This window comes from Pollicipes pollicipes, unplaced genomic scaffold, assembly GCF_011947565.3.
Source record: "Pollicipes pollicipes isolate AB1234 unplaced genomic scaffold, Ppol_2.1 Scaffold_4295;HRSCAF=5057_pilon_pilon_pilon, whole genome shotgun sequence".
NCBI lineage: Eukaryota > Metazoa > Arthropoda > Thecostraca > Pollicipedomorpha > Pollicipedidae > Pollicipes > Pollicipes pollicipes.
Genome location: NW_023596461.1, coordinates 18,936,895 through 18,946,916, shown reverse-complemented (window position 1 = coordinate 18,946,916; position 10,022 = coordinate 18,936,895). Strand labels below are relative to the sequence as shown.

At 51.9% G+C, this 10,022-nt stretch overlaps 1 long non-coding RNA gene across 1 annotated transcript; it reads left to right on the top strand.

Annotated features, from left to right (window-relative positions):
- The first annotated feature begins 8,233 nt into the window (after window positions 1–8,233).
- On the top strand, window positions 8,234–9,462 carry LOC119097424 (uncharacterized). Its single transcript, XR_005094144.1, has 3 exons — window positions 8,234–8,346; window positions 9,037–9,151; window positions 9,420–9,462. It is a non-coding gene; the product is annotated as an uncharacterized LOC119097424 (long non-coding RNA).
- The last annotated feature ends 560 nt before the right edge of the window (window positions 9,463–10,022 follow it).

Here is a 10,022-nt window from a genome sequence, read left to right as displayed (position 1 = left end):
TCGAAAAATCCACCCGACCTGCCGGATCAGGCACCGGCTGTGGTGACGGATGTGACGGTTGGGCCGCCACACCCCGCTTTAATTGACTCCTGAGTCTGGCCTGCCAACATCCGCATGTAACAAAGGCCGTGGGTAGAGTGCATGGGCTTGGCTGAAGGGGGGGGGAGGGACACTCCAAAGAACCAGTGCGAGGTGCACAAGACCGCCTGCCGAAAGGCATGCTTGCGATTGCGACTACACATCCGCACAATCTGGCAGGTTTCTTATTGTTTCGCTACGCGACGTTGTACACCGATTGGAGACGACGCTGAATTAAGGCATCCGCTATACTGTGACAGAGCACAGCTTACACGTACCGAGTATTGTGAGTCTTAGCACGTGGTGTGTTCATAGTACCTCTACAACGAAGGTCACATCTGCTATGATTAATCCCGAATGAAAATCATCCGGCCGGTTACCCTCAGTCTATATGACAGCCGTTGTTTACCCTACCTTTCTGCTCGCTGCGAGCCAAAACTGACTCTGACTTTTACCCGGGCACAATGCTGAAGCGTAGCAGAGAATGAAATGTCTGCATAATTCATCAGACTTATTTATCGGGCATAGAGTTCAAGTCACTGTTACATGAGTTCGAAGTAATGACGAATCCGACCAAACACCTCGGTGTCTTAGTGTCAATGTCGCGTGTTTTCATGTGGTTCCGAATCATAACCAGCCACCAGCGTGTGTGGTCTGCCGCTCACGTCCGGTGGCGACCGTTCTGACCGATGGAGGTCCTCTCAGAGTGACCTGGCGCTCGTGCCTCGCGCCGCCCGCAGCACACCGGTGGCCGCATGCATATTTACTGTTGACGGCTGGCTTCACGGGTGCGACATGCCACCAGAGCGGCGGCCGATGATCTGTGCGGGCAGAGATCGGCACCTGGACCACCGCCAGGTGTCGCCCGGGCGCCGAAAGGTGACGTCACGACACGTCAAATGGATCAGCGGGAGGTAAAACTAGGGCAAACTGAACGGTCCTATTGTCACATACTGTTGATAATTGTTCAACTTATTCAAAGTAATGTTGTTGAGAATTATCATGCGGAGCGTGACCACGGTCTCATAGCCCACTACACCTATTTGCAACTACGGCACTTACGGCACCGAGATGAATGTCTCTTTATCGTTATCATAGTGGCCAAGCAGTCGCATTACAATTATTGGCGCGGTGTGAAGATTCACATTTAAATCTAGTCATCGATGAATTACTTGCTGAAATGGCATAACCGATATTACTAGCACAGAAATGCAGCTCATTGTGCAATTGGACTGCCGTTTTCACCAGCCATGGGCTAATTTAAGCCCACCTTAGTCCTAGTCATTCTGCATCCCCGCCGCATTTTGCTAGGATCATATCTGACGGTACCGCCTCACTTCAGTCTGGCTGCGCGGTTCTCTTCTTTTGACCACCGTAACACCACCTGGGATGAAACAGCATCTAGGAGGAGACGAAAGAAGGTATTACTTTCAGTAAACGCGACCCATGTAAGGGGTCATGGATATCTCTCCACCATCATTATCATCTGCCACCAACTCCGCAGCGGCTTCTTGCTGTGTCCGTCTGTCGCCGCCTCCAGCGTCAGCTGTGAAAACTCCCCGCCAGGGTCGCTGAGTCGGCGATCACGAACCACGCAATCACGTAAAACCGTGATTAATAGTCTGGCGGCGCTCCGATGTGCGTAGGCGGACAGTTCCTGATTGGTCGAGGAGAAACTGAGGCCGCGCGTACACCGAGCCGGAAATGCCAGCTGGTGCGTCGGAGGCCTTCTCACTGGACACCCAGACCTCGACCAGCTGACGCAGTCACAGAATGAGACCAGGGCCAGTGATAAGTTGAAGAGCCCCGACAAAGACACAAACCAACGCAAGGAACCCGGGGTTTTTGTCTAACGATCGCAGAGAACCTGAGCAATGTTATCGTTGGTGTTTGTAAGCTCCAGTCGCGTAGAATAGTCATAATCACATGTCTCCTGAGAACTGTATTACAAACTCAGTTTTAGCAAAAACTTCGAAGCGTCAATGTCTGATTCTCATCAGCGCACTTGCGCTTGGTGAACGTTGCGTGATACAAAAGTCATTCGTACTGAAGTGAAACGTCATGCGTTCAGTGTAAATGGAAGTGTCATCAGCGACTGTCAACTATGTCGTACGAAGACCAATCAGCATCGCATGGATACAATATCAAAAGTTTATTCAGTGTCATTCGCGGGCTGTAGCCTTATCAGGGTCTCTCAGCGTCATTGCTCACATTCTTAATACCCCTTGAAATAAGCCAACCAGCACTGCTAGTGGTGGACTGCAGCACTGCTGGGGGTGCTGCTTAGCATAGTATGCCATTTTTCACTGCCTAAAATTTGAGTAGCCTGCTTCACTTAAAAGGATGTTCCACATTTGTATGGGATTTTGAACTGAAATAGACATCTTGAAGACCTCTCGGTGCTGTTCCAACGTTCGTGAACGTGATTTCCAGATATAACGGCTCGGCCAGCCTGACTCCCTCACTCCGCTGCCGATACGCTGCCTGACCCCCTCACGCCTCTGCTGATACCCTGCCTGACCCCCTCACGCCGCTGCTGACCCCTGTCCTGACCTCCTCACTCCGCTGCTGATACGCTGCCTGACCCCCTCACGTCGCTGCTGATACCCTGCCCTGACCCCCCTCACGCCACTGCCGATCCCCTGTCCTCACCGAGCACGCGGCAGCGGCAGCCGGCGGTGGCGCGGGTTTACAAACAGTAGTAAGTTACGGCGAGGGTGGTAATTTATGAAGCACTGATCCGCGCCGGGCCAACTGGGTCAGCGATCCGTCAGCGGTGCTGGATCGGCCCGCGCAGGGAGAGCACCGCCACCACCGACAGCTGGTGCTGATCCACCGACAGCTGGTGCTGGTCCACTGACAGCGCAGCTAAGATCCCGTGTCCGCTGTCTGCCGGGGCGTCTAGCCACTCCATCATTAGCCGCTTCACCAACACCACTGGCATGACTCCCATTCAAAACTGCTTAACAAGGTTTTGCTATCCAGCCTCGTCCTACAGACCAGGGTCAACGCGGCCCTGCGGGGTTCCCCTTGGCGTACAGACGGCAGCTGGTGAGTTCGTCAGGGGCCGGAAGTCGGCACCGGGTCGGGGCCCGCTGGAGCCTCGTTAGCGGCTTGCCTCAGTGTGATGACGGCTCCATGGATAACTCACACGCCGAGCCGGTGACGCTGATCAGTCCGACTTCACTGACGGCCTCTTGGCGCGGCCTCACATTGTCAGGTCAGGTGAGAGGGCAAGGGTCGGGTGTTGCCGCCATACAGGGGCAAGTGTAGGATTTCGCAATGACAACGGGACGCAACTTAAACCTATTCACTTAAAATCCCATCTTAGAGCGTCACAGGCGCGCTATATCGTGCAAGGGTGAAACGACATGGCATGGCGTTTACTTTGCTTATTTTCGCAGGGGGCTGGGTCTTTGGTTCGTCGCCAGCATCAACAAGTCAAAGTTGGCACGTCTGTAATTACCTGTGAAGATACGGCCCGTTACTTTTTCACCATGCCTGAAAAAAACGCCGCAGAACGGGAAAATGGAGCTGGCCGGCTCGACTGACAGGCGTCTGTCGCCGACTGCAGATCGGGAACAGAATGCAAAACATCAGCTTTAACCACACCAGAAAACACCTCTTGTGTAGAACCTCCCCCTCTCATCGGCGTGTGTCCAGACTGTGCCGCAGTGCACGGTAAATCATGCTCAAATGAGCCACGGATGGCATGGCGTTCAGGTGGCTTCTTGACCTGCCTTTCGAGGACGCTGAATGTACAGTAGAAGGGACGGTTCGAATGGTGACGGCTCGCACGAGCACTGAAGTCGTGACCGAAGCGCCGACAACATTGGTGATCACGACCACTGCATTTAAACGTCTGTCATAACGACCACATACCAATGGTTGCTTGCTACCTTTGCAAATCCATCCAATTTCCGTGCCAAGGTTTTGTAGAATGACAAAATATTCACTACGAGATGTAGAATGAAAACTCGGAGAGTAATGTTGCCAGTACCAAAACACCTTGGCTTAACACTGATTTTCCTTCACCGAACTGGCCAGCGTGTTGCCCAGTCTCGTAGGGCTGCCATCGTCGGACGTGCATCATCCGCCGCTGTCACCTGCAGATCGCCTCTGAGGTGACTCCACCCTCCCGTGACGGACGGGCCGTCACTGGCCACCGCGTCACCGCCCGCCGGGGGCCTCGGTCACTTCAGCACGAGCTCTAATGGATTTCACACGCCAGCGTAATCACGACGGAGAATGTTCTTAGGCCGACCCGGCTCTGTCCTAATCGTCTGCCCATTTGAGAATCTCGCGGATAATCTGGGAATTGTTTGATAGTTTGAAATCGTGTTCGGATGAATGCCGCGATGCATTTCGGCCTCGAGAACGCAAGATACAAACAGCCTGGCTAGGTACGAATACGTGAAGCACGGTATAGCAGACAACGGCGGTCTATTCACCAGCCACATTATGGACCGACATTTGGACTGACCTGTGTATGTGCGAGCTATTCTGACGTTCCGGGACGTCCAGCGTGCGGTGGATATCAGCTGGAAGTCCGTGTTGTGCGTGATGTTCTCGGCTGCCTCCCTCAATGAAAGGGGTCGGATATCGGGCGACTTCAGGAAGAAAATTCGTGTTTCCCGCAGTCTCAGCCGCGAGTTGCATACACCGATCTTATAGAACCCTTCCACCACCAGCTGGGGTCGGCTGACCTGACCTGAGATGACCCGTTTGACCTCCACCAGGCCCAAACGTTTGACCGGGAAGCGAACTCCCGGCACATGGATGGGGTAGAAGGCCAACATCTTGCCTGTGATTACCACCGGTCGGGGGCTTGTGTCAGGAAACACCCGACATTTCCTCCTCCGGCCTGCCTGGGCCAAGTCAGGACAGGTCAAACACGTCACAACCAGGGCCAGCGTTAGCCATCGTGCCGTAGCCATGTCGATGGCCTCAGCGGCTCCGTCCAGTCTGACGCGTCGATCACAGGCCTGCGAAGGCCATCAGGTGTTCTTGTCACTCGGACATGTGCTCCGGCCGGAATCTATGCCACCAAAGCACAGAGCAAGGCTGCGTAAACACTGCACTGCCGGCTCAACGCTTGAGAGGTCCGGAGGTGCTTGGCTCACCGCTTGTTTCGGTCCGCATTCAACACCACGGCCTCGCGCAACAACGCTGCTATTGACGGCCGTTTAAATCGCACTCCAAAATAGGCCGCACCTCGAGAGGCCGGGCACCCCTATGTCGCTGAAGGCAGATGCTGCCGTAGCCTGGAGCACGTGAACAGCCGAGACCTGGAGCAGGCGGCGGCAGAGCTGACCCTCGAGAGCGGCGGAGGGCGCCACCGTCACGCTCCAGTCTCCGGCGTCGACTGAGCGGCAGGCCACTCCAGCCGTGCGCCCGCGTCTCCTCCGGGGCCGACGGCTGGGAGAGGACGGGCGGGAGAGGGGCTGAAGACGCCGGGGCGGTAGACGGCGGGAGTGACGACGGCGGAGGGAAGACGGCGGGAGCTAAGGATGACGGGAGGGAAGAGGGCGAAAGTTGTTGCCAGGAATGATACATCAAGGGAGGATAAAGCACAGGAACAGTAGACCACAGGCGGGCAAAGGCTGGAAACTAAATACTTTGCGAACCCTGAAGATACAGTGGGGGAACAGCGGAAGGGCAGATAAGCACAGGATGGCAAGCAGCGAGGAAGGGACAGGGCCAGGGGCACACAACGCAGAGGGGACAATAAGGGAGTATGAGGGAAAGGATGTGAATAACGAATGAAACAGCATTCACCGGTGAAAACTTTGCGACGACAGATAGCAAACATCATGTAGTTGATAGCAACGAAAAGTGTGTAAAAATGAATGCAACGTTACTCTGAAATAATGCGACAAAAAAGCTTTGTATATTTCTTTGCAAGTTACACACTATTTGCAATATGCAGTTACCTACGTTGTTACGCAGGAACCAGCGAAAAAGTTGTTCGAATTAAAAAATCGTGAATTGAAAAGTAGCTGCAATCAATGGCCTTCAACATAAATAGCTACTTTCGTCATTGCTGCCAATTAACATAGAGGTTGTTGCGAGCTGACCAGGGACATACTCACGCAGCTTTCGTGATCCATGCTAGAGGTCCTGACCAGGAATAAAGTTTTCCTCCACCATATGACAATGACGAAGATAGTGTCAAACTCATGCAGCTCGTCATGGTGTAAGCGTGGGGTTCAAAAATACATAACGGATCACATCCGTTAAATGGCATGGGCGTTCCGTGCGATATCTCTACAAGTAAACCAAGCCACGCCACACCACCTCGCCCCTGCACATGGAGGTACGCCTCCCGCGAGCGTTGTCTGTCCTTCAGTGGCGAGCGAAATGTTTTCTGACCACACAGCTTACTCCGTGCCTCTCCATCCCACTGGCCGCGGCGTGTCAGGGCCGATGGATGGGTTGAACACACCCCTTCCCCTCCCCCTCCCCCAAGACCAGGCGGGTAAGGACCACTGATGTTCCTGCCAGCGTACCCGTCCTCAGCCAGACGCTGGTTGGGACGTCGCCACTATGACGGGGAGCGGTCACGGTCACAGGGCAAGCCCAGCGCTGTCCGAGCGGCTTCAGGGAAAGAGCTATTATTCGGATGTTGAAGGCCACGCGATGATTAAACGTGATAACTGTAAATGTCCAGACACGCCATTGCGCAAACAGACTGTCCAGTCACACAACAATGACGTAGTCTTTTGTTAATTTGTGAAGTATTTATTGCTCACAATACAACCGCTGCAATGTTTTATGTCTACAAATTAGGTGTCAACCGATTGACCGTGTCAATAACTTAGCTGAAGAAGATCGGGTAACTCTAAAGGCTAGCACAATATTTCACAGCTAATAAGACAAGTGGCGGCGTTCACCGATTCATAACACACTCCAGACATAAGGGATCACGTGTTTGAAGCCCAACGCTCTAGGCGGGGAAAACGCCATTACAGCACATCTGATTATGGAATGTTTACGAAGATTTACGCGGAGGGGTGAGCGCTTCGCTCCACCCAACTGCTGGCGTCACAAAGAGCCTATACGGCGCCAGATCTAGTGTACTGAACTGCTGAACAACAAACTATGTGCTGAAAACCGTCGCCGTGCAGAGCGGGGAAGATGATGAAAGCCGTAGGGAGATGGGAGATGATGAGAGCCGCGGAGGGAGAGACAATGATGACGGGAGCTCATATTGATCTTCCGCCATCCCGTAACTAACGCGACCCATCCACAAACGGTCACCAGACTCCACCCTTGGACTCCTGTCCATTCGGTCACCCGGGATCACATGACCCGCTTGGCACACATAGCTGCCGGTGTCGGACCGTCACGCGACCTTTCACCACCGGGTGACGCGACACGAACGGCCGGGTTGGCGGGGCCCACTGTCTGACAGTGAGCTGCTGACACCGGCCGCTGTGACGGACACCGGCCGGCCAGGACAGGACCGTGACCTCGGCCTGACGGACGGCGGCCCGCCGTGTGCACGTCCACTGACCCCTGGTGACCTTTCGAGCTGCCAGATCGGGCCAGTACGCCGTCCAGCTCGGTCGGAACGTGTCAGTGCTACGTCGACCGGACCCATTATGGGGGCTCGTGTGCTCATCGTGCTGGCTCTGGCTGTAGTGGTGTGTCAAACCGCTTCAAAGCGAGGTGCGTTTATCTGGTGTAAGGGCCTAAAACTGAGCCACGCTTTGTCCGGCCCTATTCTGGCTGAAGTGAAGCTAAGCTTGCCGTTGAAGGTTGGAATTCAGCGTCCGTGATTACACAACAGAACATGATGTGCTTCTGATGCTGTTCCAGGTAGTTTTAAGGATCTTGTATCATAACCCAATGACTTCGATAGGCCATCCGCTCCCATTCTGACGCAGTAATGAATGTAACGCTGTCCATTAAGCTTACTGAAGCCGTGCAACAGACTGACGCCGTCCGGGGGGGGCCAGCGTGGTGAGATTGGCACGAACAACAACATAGAACCTATGCCAGTAAAGGCCTTCACTGGCCGTCTAGTGCACCTTGTTTAGTCTTTTAGTCTAGTGCAAATACAAGAAATTGCTTACACACCAGCTTTGCACTTCACGTAAGATAGAGCGGTTGGTTGGTTTTATCCCACATACATTTGCTGATGGTTTTTCTCAGTAATTCCCGGTGTTTGTCTGGACGGTGAGAGGAAGACCGACGGTTGTAACCACTGCTCCTGCTTGGGAGGCGCCTGGGCTTGCACCCTCAGAGCCTGCGTCGACCCCGCAGGTACGGGCCGGGGGGATAGTGCACCACTCTGTATCAGATGTGACGTCAGGAGTACCCCATGCTCAGTATGATAAAGATCAATATGACTATGACAGCATGACTATTTCCTGCTTTCCCATTATCGTTCTCTCCTGCTCTCGTACATTGTAACCGTTCATTTTGTCAATGTTTTTGTTCTCCTTCTAACGTGGCATACTTCTCGTGGTTACGATCTCGTTCCCATTCCCACACTTGTGTTTGCTTCCATAGTCCTTATTTCTTCACTGCGGCTCCACGATTGGTAAAATGGGGAGCGTCTTGGGGAGCGTAGTCTAAAATGGGGAGCGTCGTCTAAAATGGGTGCCTTCCTTACCTCTCGGGACGGGGATGATCAGATGTGTGTCCCCATCCCGGGCCAGTTGTCATCAAATGTTAATACAGACAACTCACTTCGCAACTGCTTTACATTGCTGTTCATCATCTAAACATTACATCACTGTTTATGACTGTTGACAGTCACATGTGTAGGCCCAATGCATGTCAAAAAGTATCAACTTGATTTCAGAACGCAGATCTAAAATCAACCGAACTGAACTCTTATCAACCGGTCGTAATCAGTTCGGTTATACCTATGTAGCTGTTTGTCTGATGTGTACAGAATATCAATCCTCTGACTGCTGCACCTTTTGTTAAGTGCAATGTGTTTTGCAGATACATTTCCTGGATCGCTGCCTTGCAAGCTGGCTCCCCACATCAAAGGGTGTTGAAAAATCCCGCCACCATATCAAGAATACCTGCTTGACTAAATTAGGCAGGACAATTGTTGGTAAGTGAGCTTCATCTGCCTTTTGCTTCGTACATAATAATCGCTCATGTCCTAAAGCAGTTTGGAGTCTGCTTTCAGAAGCATAAAATGTTAGATTCTTCTTTCATGACACTGCCAGGTTGTAGAATTACGCATTTAGTAGGGACCGACACAAAACAATTAATTTTCGCCTAATTTTTTGCGACATCCATGCGACACATTCATGCGACAATTTTGAACGACACAAAACACCTAAGATTTGCTTCATTTTTTGTTCTTTTTGTTTCAGGCTGATCAAAGAAAATGACGTGACAACGTGACAAGACCCGAGCTCCAGAGTTATATCTGAGGGCATGTTTAGGAAGTCAAGTCGTTCGTTCGTTGTTTGCGCGACTGAATTTTTCCACTTTTAATTGGAAATGTATGTGATAAAAACGTCTGTCAGGTGAGACAAATATAAACGAAATACCGCATTGATCTGTCACTGGCCAAAAACATCGAAAGGACTTTACTCCAAAGAGCAAACATGCAGGCAGAAAATTGATGAGGTGAGCCTTTAATTTGTGTTTAACAAACCTCGCATTGAAACAAAAACTTTCTGCTGAACTACACGAATGTGTGTATCTAAGCCTAAATATATTCTTAAATACATCTAGTCTGATATGCAACATCGACTACTAAAACAACATATGTGTAGCATGTCTGTATGTGCACTCATGTGTCACACTCGTATGGATATACGCAGATCTATCCATTAAATATGCTCCAAAAAATGTTGATTTATTCAGCAAAGCTTGTACGTTTATCTGTGAATATATGAGCAAATGCTGAGGCTGGGTGTACGATTTGTGTGCATATGAAGGTCTCTGTAGCTTATTGCATAAGCTGAATT